Raw genomic sequence first — 20,942 nt, forward strand, 5'->3', positions numbered from 1 at the left:
CTTTCCTCCATACTCATTGGACATTCCTCCATCCTGTGGGACGGGACCAGAGCACTTTGTAAAAAGAATCACATTTTTCAAAAATGTGTCATTTTTACACGGGGTACCGCACACAGTCGTAACCCCCGCCCTCCTTAGCCCAGCGCTTCACCCATCAGTCCTTCACCTTTAAGCAATAACAGAGGAACCTTATTAGAGGGGACGGCGGGTGGGCATATGGAGGAAAGGGGACTATGGACTAGGAGTAAGGTGGTCACTACGGTGAATAACCTTATTATACTCCTATGTCCCGTCCCCTTTCCTCCATACTTATGGGAGATTCTCAATCACTCCTCACAGAAATTACAGGTGGATGGAAACTCCTTACTGGAAAAGGTTTTTAAGCACAGCCTGGCCAAAATGAGCATCAGCTCTGGAGCTCAGATAAACAGTAGTGTAGTGTTTACAAAATGCCGATGGGCAGGCCCATGAAGCCGCTTTCGCAATGGTCTCCCAGGGGACATACTTTTGAAAGGCAACAGCAGCATCCTTGCCCCGTACCAGGTGTGCGTGAATCCCTTTAGGGGGTTGAAGGCCCAGAACAGTGTTTGACTCCATAATACAGGCAGCAACCCATCTGGAGATAGTCGCTTTGGAGGCCGAATCACCAAAGGTCACCAATAGTTGAGAAAAACTGCTAAATTCCGATGTTCTGTCCAAATAGAACTTAAGAGCTCTTCTAACGTCCAGGCAATGAAAAACCCTTTCAGCTTCCAAAGCCGGGTTTGGGAAGAAGACGGGCAAGGAGATTGACGGATTTAGATGAAAATCAGAGACCACTTTTGGCAGGAAAGAAGGATTCGTCCTCAGGACAACCTTATCCTTGTGGAAGACCAAGAAGGGATGCTCCACCGATAAAGCCTGGAGCTCACTCACACGTCTTGCCGAAGTCACGGCGACCAAGAATGACACTTTCCACGAAAGGTGCTCGAGATCTACCGTAGGCATTGGTTTGAAGGGTTTATGGCACTATGCCGTAAGGACCACGTTCAGATCCCACTTCAAATGCGGTTTGCGAACAAGAGGGTAAAAAGATGCATTAGACCCGCAAAGTGCCTTTTAACCATTGGATTTGATCGTGAAAAAGAGCACTGGTCCGTGGATAAGTAGGCGCAAAACAGCCGAAAGATAAGTCCAGCAAAAAAGGACATGAATGCCGACTCTGCTAGGTGAGAGACAAAGGGCAGCACCGTGTCGATCGTAGCCGCCCTGGGGTCCAATTGTTTGGCTAAGCACCAGTGGCAGAATCAAAGCCATTTGCTCCTGTATTGAGATCTCATCTCGGGCTTCCTGGCTGCCTGAATAATGTGCGTGTTATTTACAGACAGGTTGAGATGTTCCAAAGATCTGAACTCCGGCACCATGCCGCCAAGCTGATCGATTGTGGGGAGGGGTGCCACAACTGCTGATCTCTCTGGTGAAGCAGGTCGGGAACCAACGGAAGCCTGATCTGTGCATACACCGACAGATGCTGAAGCTCTGAAAACCAGAACCTGGCCGGCCACCACAGAGCTATAAGCAGAAGAGCACAGTTCACGTTGTTCCTCAGTTTGCAAATTGTCCGATGAATCAGAGGCACAGGCAGAAAAGCATAGGCCCTCAATGTCCAGGGAATCTCGAGAGCATCCCCCAGGAGGAGGCTCCCAGGCCGTTTCTGGAGGCATACAGAGGAAGTTTCCTGTTGGCCGACGTCACGAAGAGGTCCACTTCAGGAGTGCCCCAACACTAATATTTGTGATAGGACCTCCACTTTCAACTCCCACTCGAAGCTAACCATCGTTCGCCGGCTGAAGGCATCTGCAGTAACATTCAGCTGGCCCAGGATGTGTACAGCCATCAGCCAGATGCCATGCTGCACCGCCCATTCCCAAATCTGAATGGCAAGATCCACAAGAGGAGAGGACTTGGTACCCCCTGCTTGTTGATGTAAAACATGGACACCACATTGTCCGTGCGGACACCGACCACTTGGTTGACAATGACCAGCCTGAACGCCTTGAGTGCCAGGAAGATCACCAGAAGCTCCAGGTGATGTATATGAAGGAGCTCATCTTGGGGCGACCAGAGATCGGAAACATGAAGGTCCAAAGTCGCATCCCACCAAGAAGGGAAAAGTCTGTTGTGACTGTCACCAGCGGAGCGGGGTCCTGAAAAGCCATGCCCACTGACAGATTGCCAAGAGAAAACCACCACAAAAGGTCCGCTCTCATGAAAGCTGGAATCGGTATCATTTGGGAGCTCGGATCCACAGCTTGATGTCAAGAACTACAAAGAGCCATCTGCGTCCGCCTCATCTTGAGCAGAGCAAGAGGAAGAGCCAAAACACACAAAGCCAGGAGGCCCAGAAGCCTCTAGAACCACCAGACCGACATGCTCCGCGCGTAAAGATCTGACACGTGGCCACCAGATCCGCCATTCTGTTCCCAGTCAGGTACACTCCGCAGTCGATTGTGTGCCAACAAAAACCCAGGTCTTGAGAAACCATCATGGAGGATTTCCGCCAGTTCACCGAAAGCCCAAGGTGGAACAGGAGCGCCTGAAGGTTGCTCGAGGCTTTCAAAGGACAAGGACCGCGCAGCAGCCAATCGTCCAAATACGGATACACATGGATATCCTGAAGCCGAAGATGAGCTGTGATAACCGACATCTTCGTAAAGACACGCGGTGGCGAGCTGAGGCCAAAAGGGAGCACTAGGAACTGGAAATGCTCCTCCTTAGAACGAAATGAGGCAGATAAAAGAAAAAGCTTGTGGAATTATCGAGCTGAAAGAGGTGAAGTGGAGAATCATCAAAAAGAAAAAAGTAAAAGACGAAACACGAGTTTTCAAATTGGAGCAAATGGAAATCGATAAACATTTCCTAATATTAAATATATATTATATTAAATATAATAGTTCTGAAAATATCACGGAAAATGAGAACTCTGAAAAAACTCAGAACAGAGGACTTCGCGCTTGTGGAACCGTACCATAGGGAAAAGAAGGCAAAAGCGTTTTTACACCTGAAATCTGCAGGCATCAAATATATAGACGAGTCCGCTTACGAAAAAAGAAAAAAAAAATATATAAAAAAATAAAAATCGAACAAATGGGCTTTCGTCTCACAGAAATAAAAAGAAATTGACAGAAAAGATGTTGAAGATGCAAAACAAGAATGGAAGAAACCCCAAATTCACTACCGATCTAAAACTAAGGATCTGTACCGTCAAAATCGATGGTACAGGGCTCTAGATTAGGAAGATTGGAGCAGAAGATTGCACCGGAATGATGGGGGTGGAGAATCGTTGGTGTGAGGCGACAGAGGGACGGTGCAAAAAACAACCGAAGACAATATCCCAGTAACAAGGAGCAGTTTGATTCGAGACGGAAGGTGTCAAGAGCACAAAGAGAGGTACAGCAGCAGTCCCCTTCACGTATGGAATCAGATCTTAAACACATGGAGAACAAGAAGAACTCATATGTATACAATCAAGAAAAGTCAGAAGGCTCAAGACACCCTAAAGGCCCTGGAAGTGGCTAATGTCAAATTGGAACAAAAAACCTGTAAATAGCAACGATCAGGGTTGGGCCGGCTCGACAACATCTTCAAGAGAGTTATCGAGCAACCCGCTAAGGAAAATTTTATTCTGGGCTCATGGAATACGAGAGGGCATGCTCATCTGACAGCTGGAGATGTCAATTTGGGCCTCTTCGACAGTGTCTCCAAGCGACCTGGTTGTTGAACCAACCTGCTCTTGACGGTTTCACTGTGATGATATCACCAGCAGTGAAAGGCCTGCTAGGTAGACCATCATCAGGTCTGTTAACCGCAATTAAAACAGGAACGGGCCTTAGTGAACCCACAAAGTGGAAAGAGTCATATGAAATGTTGGTCATTTTGACCTTTCAGGCCCATCCAAATGACAAGAATCAAAATGGTGTGTGTAACCCCTTGGCTATAGCAAATTGCTATTGGAATCCGCAGCGAATGTCGATAAAAACATTCTGCCACAATAGGAGCACAATGATAGACCAGCTATATGTCAAATTTGAAAAAATTGATCGTATCATCTGCGGGGATTTCAATGCCAAATGTTTGGTTCCGGTGGTCGACCAGCAACGACCTGTCAGATTACGGGGAGGCATAGATCTTACCGTTGAGAGGCAAGTATTGGAATTAAGTTATTGGCCCAAGAAACATTCAAAACGTCGCCATGCTGTTCCCCAATGAAACAAACTTTCCGACATGGGAGCGTGACTTCTCAAAAGCAACCCTCGATTATATTTTTGTCTCTATTGGGCTGATGCAAGGCATGACAGGCTTCAAGGTTAAAAAAACTGTACATAGTGATCATAATCTACTGATATGCACGTGGCAAACAAGCAGAGCAAAATCAGGTGCATACGACCTAGCTATTGAAACAAATCTCCAACAGACCCGGCTACGGCTGACAGAACAAGACATTGTGTTAATCAAACGGGCCTGGGAGCAGAGGGTAAATAGCAATGTGCTGAACGCAACGAAGGACAGACCGAATTATCTGCCGCTATTACTGTCATTTCAAGTAGCGGGCAAGAACAAACTGAAGAAACCGGAACATACTAATCACACCTATGATAAAGACTTGGTTGCGAAAAGAAAAGTGGGCCGCAGACTAAAAAGAATAGCCAAGAAATCAAAGGCAACTGAGGATTGGGAAAAATGGAAACTGGAAAGGAAAAGCTATAACTGGCGTAAACAACACAGGGCAGTGCAATATCAAAATGATGCAGAGAACATGCTGAGCAAATTACAAACAAAAAAATCCAGCAAATTTTGGACCCTGATAAAGGGAAAGACCAGCTTCCAAAGCTCAGCCAAGTGCAATGCTGTGGCGGAGGAAAGGTGGATCAGCTACTTTGCGACGGAATTTGAAGGCCCAAACTGTGATCCATCAATGAGTAATCGGGTCTCAAACACACCCTGGGAAGATCTGTCGAATGCAGAAAACATTGAAGTATCCATGAGAAAACTCAAAACATCGAGAGCCCCAGGCCCGGATGGCTTGACGAATGTGGACCTAAAAATGTTCCCAAAGCAATGGTCGGAAACAATTTGCAAGATTTTTGTTGAATGTGGTAGAACGAAAATGATCACTGAATCATGGCAGAAAGCGGTGATAGTCCCCATTTACAAAAAAAGGAGCAAGAAGCGAACCTGAGAGCTATAGACCAATAGTTTTATTGGACATAATCGGGAAAATCTATGCAACCCAGCTGCTTGAACATTTCAGAATTTGGGAAAAAGACAGCCCATCAAAAGCCCATCTTCAAACGGGCTTTCAAAAAACAGTTGTACAACAATTAACTTAATGTTAATTAACATCTTGAAAGCCAAAGTAAAAGAAGGTGCACCAAAGGTCTATTTGACATTCGTTGACCTGTCGAAAGCTTTTGATAGGATTGATCGGAACAGACTTTGGTTGAAACTTCAAGGTTGGAACTGTCCAAAAAAATATACTCGACCCTATAAAAGCCCTACAATCGCATACGAAAATCAGAGTGAAATTAAACTACCAAGGCACCCTATCAGAGGAAATAGCGGTGAATAGAGGTGTCAAGCAGGGGTGTCCTTTGGCCCTGGCCTTGTTCATAGCCTTTTTAGGAGATTACCAGCGCTCAGAAAGTAAAATAATAAGTTTCCTCCAAAAATTGGGAAAATGGAGATTCCATGGCTTCTTTACGCTGACGACGTGATTTTAATAGATCAGACCAAAGTGGGGCTCCAAAGAAAGTTGGTAAGCCTGGAGGAGTATATTGCTGAAAACCACCTGGAGATAAACAAAACAAAGACTAAAATTCTGGTAATTGAAAACGTAATCAGCAAATCAACGAAAAAACCAAACTGGTTTCTCGACAATTCCAAAATTGAAATTGTTAAAAATCAAATATCTGGGGGTTCAGATGGATAGTTCAAGAACAGATATGTGCACAAAATCAACTGTGGGAAAAAGCGAAACGTCTAACCGCCCCGACAAGAGCTGTTGACTCCAAGTTTGGAAAGTTTGTTAATACCAGCGATAACCTTCTATAAGACAAACGTCATTCCAGCGATGACATATGGAATGGAAGTTTCTTTGGACATCCCAGGCCATCTCTGGAGTAAACTAGAGGGATATATTTGGAAAACACTTTTGGGTCTACTGAAATCAACTGCCATGCCCGCCATAAGGAGAGAGCTGGGTTTGGTATCATTAGCATCGATGGTAGACCAAAGTCCAATGAGATTATACCGGAGAATAATCATGTCGGATACATTACCCATTTTCAACACCATGAAGGATGAAATTGAAACAGGCAAATTTGAGGCTCTGCAGAAATGGGTAAAGGCCAGAAAGGCCGACCTAGCTCAAATAGCAGGCACAGAAATAGACTTGAAGGAAAATCCAGAGCGAATTAAAAGAAAAATGGAAGAGATGGACTGGATCCTGACAATCGAGAAAGATGTGGGAAACAGACTTCTAAGCCATTTGCCATCAACATTTAACAAATCGAGAAAACAGCTGAACTACTGCCAAAAATTTCCAGACAAGATGATGAGAATCTGTGTGATGAATGTGATGAAAGCGAGACTTAAGCTTCTCTTGACCCGTGAGATTATAACAATTCGAGGAACCACAACTGAAATGAAATGTCGCCTATGTAAAAAGGAATCATCCGTTGAAACATTAAAATACCTCGTGATTGAATGGGCAAAAACCAACGCAAATCGAAACATATACCTCCCATCGCTGGTTGAAAATCTTTTGATCTTCCAACCGGATGATCTGTGGAATAGACTGATTTCCGGTGAGAAAATGAGATGGACGATAGCACTGGTCAAATTAATTGAACTCGCATTTGGGCAGATAAATTGCCTAACATCCGAGGGCGCTCTTGGCCTGGGAGGCCGACAAGAGCCTTCTTGATCAGTAGACACTTTCGTCCCCTCCGACGGATAAGGAGTGTGGGGGGGGGGGGGGTTTATAAGGAGCTGGAGAACTGTTTTGTTTTTCTTTCTTCAGATGTGAAATTGATAAAACTTATTGTAAATAAGTAGAAATTCAAATAAAAAAAATAAAACATTTATTTTGTAAGAACTTTAAGTCATTTGTCTGTCTTACTTTGTGATGCCTTCAAACTAGGGATCATTAAACTAAACTGAGCGTCGATTCTATAGAATTATGTTAGGGCATTATAAAAATGTATCTGAAAAGGTAGCAAGCTTCACAGCTATTTTCAACAGGGTGCGTTAACATTTCCATGTGGCATTCAGATTTTTTTAACCACACATACTGGACTATTCATTACTGCTCTAATACATTCAGAGATGGCTGCAATGGTAATTAATCCAGGTTTGCACTGGGTTTGAAGCTAGCATATCCAAACAAAGGTGAATGCAGCCAAGAATTCAAGACTGACTTTTCTGGGCAATGTGATAATGGCCATCCGAACCAGACTTTTCTTAGTGTTGTGATACAGTGTACACTTTGGTGCTCAGAAATCTAAACACTTTAAGAACAAACAATTTCTATTAACATTAGCTTTATCTTATTTCATAGATATTCTGGAATATCTACTCTTGAGTAACGGTCCCATTAGAATTTTAAACATGTTATTTTGATAGATAAATGAAAATCAATTGTGATTTTTATTATGAATTAATTTGTTGCTAATGTACTTCATATGGTACCCTGATGTGAACAGAAATAATGAAAGTATCTAAAAGTCGCTTCAATATTTAAATGCGATTGATTTACTTATTTGTGTATACACGGTAAAACGTTTAAAAAAAAATTGTGTGAGGTGCCTACTATTAGTAATATGTTTCCATTATTAAACATACATTAATGTGTTTTAGCAACATTTATTGGGGTAGATATTGCTAGAGTACAAAAGTGATCTCTTGTATATAAAACACTAACGCCAGTTATCAATTAAGGTGCCATTTAATGCAGTGTTCTATAAACCAGTCTGCTAGAAACAAACAGTGCAAACACGTCTCTCATTTAGGTGATAGCAAAAGAAAACTACAAGAGAGACATTTACCTGGTTTGTAATATTCCAAGGCAACGAACCATAAAACTCTGTATGAAGGACACGTTTAACACTGAATACCTAAGGGAGGGAAAAAAGATGGACGTTGGAACGACTGCATTCATATTAAAGGCTAACTGTAGAACCAACTGTGGGAACAAATTGAACAATTCAAGAATTAACAAGATCTAAACAGCCATATAATGGTTTCAGAAAATATCAAACTTTTTTTATTTTTGTTTCAATGAAACAAAGTTTAATGAAAGCACAAGACAAAAGAACACTTCCAGTTGAAATTAAAACTTGTATTTCTATTGAGCTCGTATACAAGTGTTTCAGAGCGCGACGAGGGACAGGAACAGGGGAGAATAAAACAGCGATCTTACTAGGCCCAGTGACATTGAGAATGTGCAAGTGCATGGGAGAAGGAAGGGGGGGTGTGCATGGAAGGGGAGAGAAGTGGAAAGTGCGAAGCAGAGGAGAAAAAACAGATAAATAATAAAGGCCACAAACAGTGGTAGTGCAGCCAGCAATTTGCAAGTGCTAGGTTTAAGGCAGCAGACAGGGTAGGTCTGATAAGTACAGGAAGAAAAATGGGGGGCTAAATGGGTACAGATAGAGACACCCAGTGCAAGGGGAGGCCTGGAGGCAGTGCGGGAGGGTGGCAAGGTGAGCAGGTACCTGGGCCCGGAGGACAGAGTGGCCAGGTGCATGGTGCCAAGAGAGAACAGATCAGCAGGGGAGAGGGGGAGCGAAGGAAGACGAAATGAGGAAGGTCTTGAGGTGCTTCCGGGACTGGAGATGGTTCTCCTCAAGTTTTAGAGTGGCAGGGAGGCTGTTACAGAGGGAGGCCCCAGCCGAAGACAGATCTACCCTAGCTCGTTTCTTTGAAAAACGACTGATCTTGAGGAAGTTACAGGTAGAGGAGCGAAGAGCTCGAGAGGTGAGGTATTTGCAGAGGGATAGCTGAAGGTATTTTGGACCCAGGCCCCAGAAAGCCTTGTGGACAATGTAGAGGGTTTTGAATGTAATCCTTGCATCCACTGGGAGCCAATGGAGAGATTTCAGAGCTGCAGAGATACGATCCCAGGGCTTAAGGCCAAGGACAAGCCTCGCAGTCCTGTTCTGGATTAGTTGCAGAGGACGGAGAGTAGAGGCAGGTAGAATAGAAGAACTAGTTACTCTTACCTTGTAACGTTCTTTCGATGGGATGTTCCTCCGACGTATTCCTTATCTTAGATATAAATCCTTCAGCTTTGCTGGCCTCGGAAAATTTTTTCGCCAGAGGGCGCTGCGCGTCGATGATCGCCGAGTCGATGACCCTCGACGGCCTCCGTGCCGACGTCGACGTCATCCTGCCTATAAAGGCCGCGCGCAGCGTCCGTTGCTCAGTTCCGTTTTGTAGTCCCCAGTAATGTTTTTGGATTAGACTAATCACCTTGAAGGAGCATAGGCTGCAAACCCACAGGAAGTCATACTGCGGGGATGGATGGGAGGGTCGATAAGGAATACGTCGGAGGAACATCCCATCGAAAGAACGTTACAAGGTAAGAGTAACTAGTTCTTCGAAGGGATTGTGTCCTCCGACGTATTCCTTATCTTAGATAGACTCCCATAGCAGTGGTATTGTGACTGGAGGCGGGAGTAATAAAAGTTATGTTACCCTTCCAGAATGGACAGAGTGTAACACAGCCTTGCCGAATCTAGTTTCTTGACTAGAGGAGGAATCCAGGCTATAGAATTTGGTAAATGTATGTGCGGACGACCATGTGGCAGCCGCACATATATCTCGAATTGGCACCCCTCTTTGAAGGGCTGAGGATGTTGCGATACCCCTGGTAGAATGAGCCCTTAGATTTTGAGGAGGCTCCTTTCCTGCCAATTTGTAGCATTCCAGAATGGCTAAAATAATCCATCTGGAGATGGTTTGTTTTGTTATTGGAAGGCCCAACTTATGTCCTGCATAACCTACAAAGAGTTGGTCTGCTTGTCTGATCTTAGCCAATCTGCTGATATAGAAGCTCAAGGCTCGCTTAGGGTCCAGCCTGTGCAGTCTCTCTTCCTCCTTCCCCGGATGAGGAGGAGGGTAGAAAGAAGGTAATATAATCTTCTGAGTGATGTGAAACTCCGAGACTACCTTCGGGAGGAAGTTAGGCTTCACCTGAAGAACAACTTTGTCCTTGTAAAAGATTGTATGTGGAGGTTTACACGATAAGGCTTGCAACTCGCTAACCCTTCTAGCAGATGTCAATGCTATTAGCAAAACAGTTTTGAGGGTGAGAAGCTTCAATGAACAAGAGTGTAGTGGTTCAAAAGGGGCACCCTTTAGGAAGTTTAAAATTAGGTTTAAATCCCATAAGGGAACTTGAAAAGGTTTCGGGGGATAAACATTAGTTAATCCTTTTAGGTATTGTATTACCAATGGAATTTTGAAGTATGAAGGCTCCTCTGCAGTGCGCTTAAAGATTGATAGCGCTGCGAGATAGCCCTTAATTGTGCCAACCTGTAGGCCTGAATTAGCCAGGTAAAGTAAGAATGACAACACCATAGGTGTACCACAAGAAAAGGGTTCAATATTCTTTTCTCTGCACCAGCTGCAAAATTTGTTCCAACGGCAGCGGTATAGAGTTTTAGTTGCCGGCCTTCTGGCCGAAAGCAACACCTCCATAACATCATCCGGAAGGTCCCAATCCTTGTACCTCAACCTTTCAGACACCAAGCGTGAAGGTTGAGGGTCTTGATGGCTGGATGGAGAACCTGACCTTCCTTCTGCGAGAGAAGATCCTCTCTGTATGGCAGTCGAATTGGAGGGCAGATGGACATGTCTAGAAGGTCCGGGTACCACGTTCTCCTGGCCCAATCCGGGGCAATTAGGATCATGGTCTTCCGAAACCTTCTCAACCTCCTGATCATTTGAGGAATGACAGGGACCGGAGGGAACGCGTACAGAAGTGGGAACTCCCAGTCCACTACGAACGCATCTCCTAGAGCTCCTCTCGGGGGAAATTCCCTTGAGCAAAATCTGTCGCACTTCCTGTTGATACTGGTGGCGAACAGATCCACTTGAGGGGTTCCCCAAAGGGCGAAGATCTCTTGAAGGACTTCCTGAGCTATCTCCCACTCGTGAGAGACTGTGCTCTGCCTGCTCAGAGCGTCCGCTGTCAAGTTCTTCTCTCCGGCTAGGTGAATTGCCGATAGAGAGATTCCTTCCTGAATTGCCCAAAACCAGAGCTGCATCGCCTCTCTGCACAGTGGTAGTGAGCCTACGCCTCCTCTTTTGTTGAGGTAGTGCATGGCCACTGTATTGTCCGTCATTATTAGGACGTTTCTTCCCCGTACAGACGGCAGAAAAGCCTTCAGCGCTAGTCTGATGGCTCTCAGCTCCAACAGGTTGATATGTAGTCTGGACTCCGATGGAGACCAACGACCGCTGATGGTCAAGTCGTTGGCGTGAGCTCCCCACCCCGTGAGTGAGGCATCCGTGACTACTGTTATCTCCGGCCATGGTTGCCAAAACATTTCTCCTTTCAGGATGTTCTCCCGACAGGCCCACCACTGAAGGTCTCGGGCTACTTTGACCGGGATCCGAAGGAGATCTGTCATCCTTCCTGAGAACTGTGACCACTGAGTTCTCAGTGCCCACTGGAGGGATCTCATTCTCAGGCGAGCCTCCGGCACGAGGAATATGCAGGATGCCATGAGGCCTAGCAACCTCAGAAAGTCGTAGGCTGGGAGATATTGGGCATTCTGAAATCTGATGACCATCTGCAGAATATCTCGAGCCCTCACCTCTGGTGGCAAGGCTTTTCCCAGGGAAGTGTCCAGGACTGCTCCAATGAATTGGAGTCTCTGTGATGGTATCATCTGTGACTTCTTTAAATTGAGGGAGAAGCCCAGCTTGTGAAGGAAGTGGCAAACATAATCTAGTTGTCTCTGAGCCTGTTCCGAAGATACAGCTCTGATCAACCAATCGTCTAGGTAAGGGTAGACATGAATCCCTTCCCTCCTTAGACTTGCAGCCACAACCGACATTAGCTTGGTAAAGACCCTCGGGGCGGAGGTTAGCCCAAATGGCAGAACTCGAAATTGATAATGAGAGCTGCCAATTGCGAACCTCAGGTATCTCCTGTGCCTGGGATGGATCGGCACATGGAAATAAGCGTCCTGGAGGTCTAGAGATACCAACCAGTCCTGAAGCTGGAGGGCCTGAAGGATCTGAGAGAGAGTCACCATCTTGAACTTGTCCTTTCGGAGGAATTTGTTCAATTCCCGTAAGTCTAAGATGGGTCTCAGTCCTCCGTCCTTCTTCGGTATTATGAAGTAGGGGGAGTACCAACCCTTGTTCCTTTCCGCTACAGGTACCAGTTCTATGGCACCTTTCTCTAGCAGGTCTAAAACCTCCTGCAAGAGGAGCGGATCTGGAAGCTTCAAAGGGTTGTTCCCCGGTGGATGACTCTGAGGGATATGTAGGAAGGGCAGGCAGTAACCTTGGGCTACTGTCTCCAGAGCCCAAGCATCTGACGTAATAGCCTGCCATTCCGTCAGATGGTGAGTTAACCTGCCCCCTACTGTTGTTCTGTGAGGGGAGACCTCAGAGTGGTTTTGAAGCGGCTGATGCAGTTGCCGAAGGTAAAGTGGCTCCTGCTCCTGCGGGTGCGGCTTTCTTTCCCCTACCCCGTCCACCACGGGTAAATCTTCCTTGGCCTCTTTGAGCCGGTCGTCCCCTGCCCCTTCCATATGAGGAATAGTAACGAAAGGATCGTCCTCTCCACGATGATCCCGAAGGACGAAAGGTATTCTGACGGATAGCAGCTCCCAATGACTTGGCTGCTGCCTTGGACGTTTGCAGTTTCTCCAAACTGTCATCCGCCTTCTTTCCAAAGAGGGTAGAACCGTCAAAGGGCATATTCAAAAGCCTGGTCTGCACGTCAGAGGCAAAACCAGACTTCCTCAACCACGCATGCCTGCGGATTGTGGTACTTGCCGCCATGGCCCTGCTGATACTGTCAGCAGAATCTAGGCCAGTTTGTAGGGTCTCGCACATCGCATCTTTACCATCCCTGATGATGTTTAAAAATGCGTCCCTTTCCTCTCCTTCTTGGAGGCAGTCAGCCGCTGATGAAGCGCACTCCCAAAGGGTGTGGCTGAACCTAGCGAGCGTACAGGTCGCGTTAATAGACTTTAACGCCATGCTACAGGCAGAAAAAACCTTCTTAGCCATGGCATCATATTTTTTGTCATCCCTATCCTGCGGAGCAGTGGGGTATGCAGATGTGCTGCCTGATGAGGTTGCAGCCTGTACAACCAAGCTCTCAGGAGTAGGGTGTTTTGACAAATATTCAGGGTCAGAACTAGCCACCCTGTATTTTGTTGACAGTTTTTTATTTACTGCCGGGATAATTTCTGGCGTTTCCCAGTTTGTCAAAATCCTTCTCTGTAGAGCAGAGTGAAATGGAACCACAGGATCCTCCTGTGGGCCCTTGTCCAGTATGTCAGTGAGATCATCCTGCTGAAAGGCAGGAGAAGGTGCAGACCAACCCATAAATTCTATGATTCTAGACATCAGAGCTCTATATGGAGTCTCCGCATGTTCTCCTGGGTCTGGTTTGATAAATTCTGCTTCAGGAGAAGTGTCCAAGCCACTAGCTTCCTGAAGTGCATCCTGAAGATTTTTTAATCTTCCTTCCTCAGAGGCGAAAGTCTCTGGCTCTGGTGATGTGGTCCTCTGTAAATCAATATCTTGGTCTGAATCCTCCCTTTCCTCAAAAATCGAGGTTAAAGGGGGATACATTGGTTTTTGGAATGGTATAAACCCCATTTCCAATGCAGAAGGAGCCATCATCACAGGCCTTGAAAACGTCGATGTCGTCGACACCGACGTGAAAGTACTCGAAGGCGCCGTGAAAAGCGTCGAGAAATGTGTACTAGGCCTCGAAGAACTCGAAAGGATCGGAGTCTTGCTCGAGAACGACGTCGACGTTCTCGGCGTCGAGTCGGAGGTCTTTTGTCTAACCGTTGGCTGTGGAGTAGCCGTGGTTCTTTCCTTCACCGGCGTCGATATCGGCGTCGACGTCGGCGTCGACTCGATCGACTGATGCGCCGATGAATCCTTCGACAACGGCGTCGATGGCGCCGACCTCTGTTTCGAAGGAGTTTTCGACGATGGCGTCGATGATGCTTTATCTCCCGATGGCTCGAGGCGCTTTCGGGTTGACTTTTCCGCCGGGTACTGCGACTCGCGGCGTTTAGATTTTTTGGGTTTTTTACCCGGGGTATCACCCTCAGCTGTCTTCGAGGGGGACGAGGCCGCTTTCTCGAAGACGCTTAGCATCTTTTTCCTGAATTCCTCCCACTCAGCTTGCGAGCTGCGTTTTGTGGGGCAATGAACTCTCTCAGGAGAACTCGACGAAGATGACGAAGGGGATCTCCTACGTCTCTTCTTCGAGTGTCTCGATGTCGACGAGTGGTGGGAGCCACTTCGTGATCTAGATCGAGAGTGTTTTTTATGGTGAGGAGACGAACGTCTCGACTCTACCGAAGAAGCTTTCGAGGAAGTTAAAGTTGACCTACCTCTCTCGAGCTTCCCCCTACGCTCCTTCAAGGCTTTCGCCGTCATGGAAAGGCATTCCTCACACTCCGAACTCTGGTGCGTGATTCCCAGACACCACAAACAGACCCTGTGAGGGTCCGTCAACGACATTTTCTTCCCGCAGTCTCGGCACTTTTTGAAACCGGACCGAGGGGTCGTCGGGTCGGAGGAGGATGCCATCGATATCGAGGTAAATAGTAGTTATTATATACGTTATCTTGACGAGAACTGAGCAACGGTGTTCCGAGGCACAACGAAGCGCGGAAAAACGGAACTGAGCAACGGACGCTGCGCGCGGCCTTTATAGGCAGGATGACGTCGACGTCGGCACGGAGGCCGTCGAGGGTCATCGACTCGGCGATCATCGACGCGCAGCGCCCTCTGGCGAAAAAATTTTCCGAGGCCAGCAAAGCTGAAGGATTTATATCTAAGATAAGGAATACGTCGGAGGACACAATCCCTTCGAAAGAGGCTGTTACAACAGACCAACCTAGAGAGAACCAGAGCTTGGGAAACCATGAGCTTCTGGGGAAGGAGAGGTAAGGCACAGTGCCTCTGAGGAGGTGCAGTAGGAAATTTGACTTTTTAGAGACCTCAGATGTGGGCGGAGAAGGAAAAGGTGGAGTCAAAGATGACCCTGAGGTTCTTAGCCTCGCAGGTGGGGGTAGGAGGAGGGCCAAGGGAAGCCGGCCAGAGAGTGAGGGGAAAGGATGGTGAAGGTGTGCCAATCAGGAAGATCTCCGTCTTGCTGGCATTAAGACAAAGATCATTGGCGGCACACCAATCTTGAATGGCAGTTAGGCAATCAGAGATGAGAGGGGGAGAGGAGGTGGCCGGGGCAGCCTGAAAAAGAGTTGGGTGTCATCAGCGTAGCACTGGAAATTTGAGCAGAAAATGGCAATGCAGTGGGCGAAGGTTGCCAGGTACTGGTTGAAAAGCTAGGGCGAGAGGTTAGACCTCTGGGGAACACCACAGGTAGTGAGGAAGATAGATGATAATAAGGACCCAAGTTGGACCTGGGAGGGTCGATCAGAGAGGAAAGAGGTCAGCCAGGCCAGAGCCTGATCAGTGATAACCAGGTTTTCACAGAGACAATTGAGCAGGATGGTATGGTTGACCTTGCCGAAGGCAGAAAAGAGATTGAGGACGACAGAGGGAATGTTAGAGTCAAGGTTGGAGAGCAGATTTTCACGGATGTTCAGGAGAGCAGTTTCCGTGCTTCTGGTAGCTCCAAAGACAGATTGGTGGTCATGGAGACAGCCAACAGAATTGGCATGAAGGTTAAGCTGACAGATGGACAATTTTCCCAGGAGTTTGCAGAGAAAGGGAGTAATGGAAATTGGGCGATAGTTAGCTGGACAAGACTGGTCAGCTGTGGGTTTCTTCAGAAGAGGATGCACAAGGGAGTGCTGCAGAGAGGAGGTGAAGGATCCTAAGGCAAAGGAGTGGTTGCAAAAATCAGCAAGGGCCAGAGCAAGGGTGTGCATGTGATCCTTGATGGTTTTAGAGGAACAAGGATGTACCTGTTTTGACAAGGCTTTCATAGATCAGACTTGTCTAGCGACCTCGTCAGGGGAGAAAAGAGGAATTGACGTGAAGGATGGTGGGGGGGTGGCTAAAGGAGGATCAGAAGCACAGATGGAGAGGGGAGAGGAGGGGTCGGGGTGGAGAGGATGGACAGGATGTCCTGGGTTTTTTTAAATGAAGTGAGAGGCAAGGGCATTGCAAAGATCCTGGGAGGCAACAGGAAGGGTAGAGACTGCAGCAGGGTTGGCCAGCTCCTTGCAGATTTTAAAGAATTCGGCAAAGTTGTTAGATCCCGCAGAGAGACACGCTTGAATGTGGAATCTCTTCTTGGTGAGGACAGTCGGTTTTGCCTTTGTAGCAGGCGACAGGCCAGTTTGTCAGAATGAACAGGAAGCCCTCCATTTCCCCTCAGCCACCCTACACTTACGTTTAAGTGTAGCTAGGTCAGAGTCATACCAGGAATTGCACTTGGCTTTGGACTTCAGACAGATCCTCATGACAGGGGCAAGAGCAGCAAGAGTATCAGAAGAGTAATTGAAGAGTAGAGCAGAGACATGGCTGTGTCAGGATGTGAGACAGCCAGAGGGGGGGAGGGGAGAATAACACTGTTGCTCACCGTAGTGACCATCTTACTCCTAGTCCATAGTCCCCCTTCCTCCATACTTATGGGACATTCCTCCGTCCTGTGGGACACGACCGGAGCACTTTGTAAAAAGTAGCACATTTTTCAAATGTGTCCTTCCTCTCTTTATGTGGGGTACCGCACGCGTCTGTAACCCCGCCCTCCTTAGCTCTGCAAAGCGCATTGCCCATCAGTCCTTTTCTATCGCCTTTAAGCAATAACAGAAGAACCTTATTAGAGGGGACGGCGGGCTTATGTAGGAAAGGGGACTTTGGACTAGGAGTAAGGTGGTCGCTGCGGTGAGTAACCTTATTATACTCTACGTCCTGTCCCCTTTCCTCCATACTTTTGGGAGATTCCCAAGCACTCCTACAGGAATTACGGTTGGATGGAAAACTCCTTACTGAAAAGGTTTTTAAGCACAGCCTGGCCAAACTGAGCATCAGACCTGGAGCTCAGATCCAAACAGTAGTGTTTACAAGAAGCCGAAGGATAGGCCCAGGTAGCCGCTTTCGCGGTGGTCTCCCAGGGGACATACTTTTGAAAGGCAACATCAGCTGCCTTGCCCTGTACCAGATGTGCATGAACCCCTTTTGGAGGTTCAAGACCTTGAACAGCATAAGACTCCATAATACAGGCAGCAATCCATCTGGAGATAGTCGCTTTGGAGGCCCATTTACCCTGCAGATTACCGAAGGTCACCAAGCATTGAGAAGAACTCCTAAATTCAGAATCTGTCCAGACCAGAGCTCTTCTAACATGCAGGCAATGCAAACCCTCTGGAGGCTGGGTTTGGAAAGAAGACAGACAAGGAGATTGACTGATTCAGATGAGAAATCAGAGACCACTTTTGGAAGGAAAGAAGGATTCGTCCTCAGGACAACCTTATCCTTATGAAAGGCCAGAAAGGGATGCTCCACCGACAAAGCCTGGAGCTCACTCTACTCTCACGTCTTGCCGAAGTCACAGCAAGCAAGAAATACACTTTCCACAAAAGGTGCTTAAGGTCTACAGTAGCCATTGGCTCAAGAGGCTTATGGCACAAGGCCGTAAGGACCACGTTCAGATCCAATGTTGGATGCGGTTTGCGAACAGGAGGGTAAAGATGCACGAGATCCGCAAAGTGCCTTTTAACCACTGGGTTTGACAGTGAAAAAGAGCACTGATCAGAGGATAGAGATACGGCTACAGCCGATAGATGAGCCCTGCATGTCAAGACATGGATGCCCGACTGTGCTAGATGAGAGACAAAGGACAGCACTGTGTCGATCGTAGCCTCCCTGGGGTCCAGATGTCTGGCAAAGCACCAGTGGCAGAACCAAAGCCATTTGCTCCTGTATGGAGATCTCGTCGAGGGCTTCCTGGCAGCCTGAATAATATGCATGTTATCAGCGGACAGGTTGAGGTGTTTTAAAGATCTCAACTCTGGCACCAGGCACCCAAGCGAATGATTGTGGGGAGGGGTGCCACAGCTGCCGATCTCTCTGGTGAAGCAGGACAAGAACCAACTGAAGCCTGATAGGTGCACACACCAATAGATTCTGAAGCTCTGAAAACCAAAACCTGGCCGGCCACCACGGTGCTATGAGCAGAAGAGAACAGTTCACCGTGCTCCTCAGCTTGCACAGTGTCCGATGAATCAGAGGCAGAGGCAAGAGAGCATAGGCTCTCATGTTGAACCAGGGAATTCCGAGGGCATCCCCCAGAGAGAAGGCTCCCAGCCTGTACCTGGAGACATACAGTGGAAGTTTCCTGTTTGATGCCGTTGCGAAGAGGTCCACTTTTGGAGTGCGCCAACACCAGAAGATTTGCAAGAGGACCTCAGAGTTCAGTTCCCACTCGTAGCTGACCATTGTACGCCGGCTGAGGGTATCTATGGTAACATTCAGCAAGATGCCATGCTGAACCACCCATTCCCATATCTGAATGGCAAGATCCACAAGAGGTGGGGACTTGGTACCCCCTTGCTTATTGATATAAAACATGGACACCACATGGTCCGTGCAGATCAGAACTACTTTGTTGACAATGACAGGCTGGAACGCTTTGAGCGCCAGAAAGATCGCCAGGAGCTCCAAGTGATTTATATGAAGGAGCTTGTCCTGCGGTGACCAGAGATCGGAATCCTGAGGGTCCAACGTTGCACCCCATCCCAGAAGGGAAGAGTTCGTCGTGGTCGTCACTAGCGGGCCGGGATCCTAAAAGGCTGCGCCCACTGACAGACTGCTGAAAGACGAGGAGGCCCAGAAGCCTCTGGAACCACCAGGCCCACATGCTCTCTGACTAGGCAAACACCTGACACATGGCCAACAGAGACGCAATTCTGTCCCCGGTCAGATACACTCTGCAGTCGATCGTGTTCCACCGGAAACCCAGGAAAATCAGGTCCTGAGAGACCGTCACAGAGGATTTCCGCCAGTTCACCGACAGCCCAAGATGTAACAGGAGCTGGAAGAGACTGAAGGTTGCTCATGGCTGATTGAGGACAAGGACTGCGCAGCAGCCCATCGTCCAAATACAGATACACATGGATACCCTGAAGCAGAAGATGAGCTGTGATAACCGACAATCTTCGTAAAGACACGCGGTGCCGAGCTGAGGCCAAACAGGAGCACTCTGAACTGGAAATACTCCTCCCCACAGAAAAACGTAGGTATATCCAGCCTACCAGTTAACGTGCGTATCTTGCCCTTTTACGCATGTAAATATGGCAAATACGGACCATTTAATTTTGTACTGCGTATCGTGTATGCTTTGATTTATTCATTAAAAAAAAAAAACATACTTTCCACCACTAGATGGCAATGTAGCATTTCTTTTGTCAGCAGCATAGCCTTCTTATGCATGATGGTGAATTTCCAACTGAAAGACCAAATCTGTGACAGCTAAGCGAGCAACACAATAAAGCATGCACCCTTTTAAAATGTGTTCATGCCCATTACGTATTTGTTGGATAAGTTTTACTCTTGCAGAGGAGAAAACTAATTTTTACTCTTGAAATTGCATCTACGCTCTAATTTGAAAAATCATGCGTAAAATACTCCCACCTCAAAATCTTATCAGGAGCACTGGGTATATCCGATGCGGACTCCAAATCAGAATATGCATATAAGCATCCTGAAGGTCCACCACGCTGAGCCAGTCACCCTCCTGCAAAGAAGACTTTATCTGACAGGGCGTGATCATCTTGTATTTCTCTTGTGTTAGAGAGATTGAACTGGGAAAGGTCTAGGATGGTGCGCAGGCCAGCCTGGTTGGGCTTGGGCACTATAAACAGCCAGGATTAGAAGCCCTACCCTCGCTCCCCTATGGGAACGGGTTCCACCACGCTGAGATACAGCAGCTTCTGTATCTTGGCTCTGAGGGAGGGCGACCCCAACTGCTGGAAGGGAGGATTGATGGGTGGGCAAGGGGCAAGTGGAAGCCCGCCCGAGCGACTGACAAGACCCACCGGTCCTCGGTAATGGCCTACCACGCCTCCCAGTGAGACGCAATGCACCCTCCCACCGGGGTCTCATGCAAGCGCAGAGAAACTTCATTTAGTTGGTTTATCAGTGGCGCTGCCACCTGACCCTCAAGAGGAGGCTGAAGAACGGGAGAAAAACCTGCTACCTTGTTGCCATCCGCGGGAGTTTCCTGATGAGTATCGACCCCAAGGAACTTCAGATCCAGAAATCGCATAAAACCAGAGGAAGACCGAGGTTGCGAAGACTCTCTGTGCCCTGAAAGGCTGTTACACCAAGACAGACAAGGACTTGGCGGTCTGGATGCTGTCCTTAGTCTTAGTCAGCTCAACATCTGTCGTTGAGTGAAAAAGCTCCTTGCCATCAAAAGGCAGGTCCAGAACTTTATCCTCCACCTCTTTAGAGAACTTGCTAACGTGCAGCCAAGCATAAAGCACCGAGCCAAAGTGTCAACATGATGCGCTGCGGCCTCCAGCATATCCTGCGCCAGGACCCTGGCATCTGACAATTCCGCAAAAACCTCTTGTTTATTAGCAGGAATTAATTCCTCAAACTCAGTCAGATCTTTCCACATTTTCATATTCCCCCCTGCTAATACCAGTTCCGCATTAGCTTGATGTAACTGCAGGGCTGAATTAGCGAAAATCTTCCTCGCTAAAGAGTCAAGA

The 20,942-nt window shown here is 47.4% G+C and overlaps 1 protein-coding gene across 4 annotated transcripts in view; it reads right to left on the minus strand.

Moving 5' to 3' along the window:
• Positions 1 to 20,942, minus strand: part of GIGYF1 (GRB10 interacting GYF protein 1) — a 1,784,248-nt gene that overhangs the window by 1,681,995 nt on the left and 81,311 nt on the right. For 3 of the 4 annotated variants that reach the window (XM_069645992.1, XM_069646001.1, XM_069645973.1), the window contains exon 3: positions 8,085 to 8,153. The exons of the other annotated variant lie outside the window; for it this stretch is intronic. The gene's annotated coding sequence lies outside the window, so the exon portion shown is untranslated. The remainder of the gene's footprint in view (positions 1 to 8,084; positions 8,154 to 20,942) is intronic. 4 annotated transcript variants of the gene reach the window in all.

Source organism: Ambystoma mexicanum, chromosome 1p (assembly GCF_040938575.1).
Source record: "Ambystoma mexicanum isolate Mex_15411 chromosome 1p, UKY_AmexF1_1, whole genome shotgun sequence".
Lineage (NCBI taxonomy): Eukaryota > Metazoa > Chordata > Amphibia > Caudata > Ambystomatidae > Ambystoma > Ambystoma mexicanum.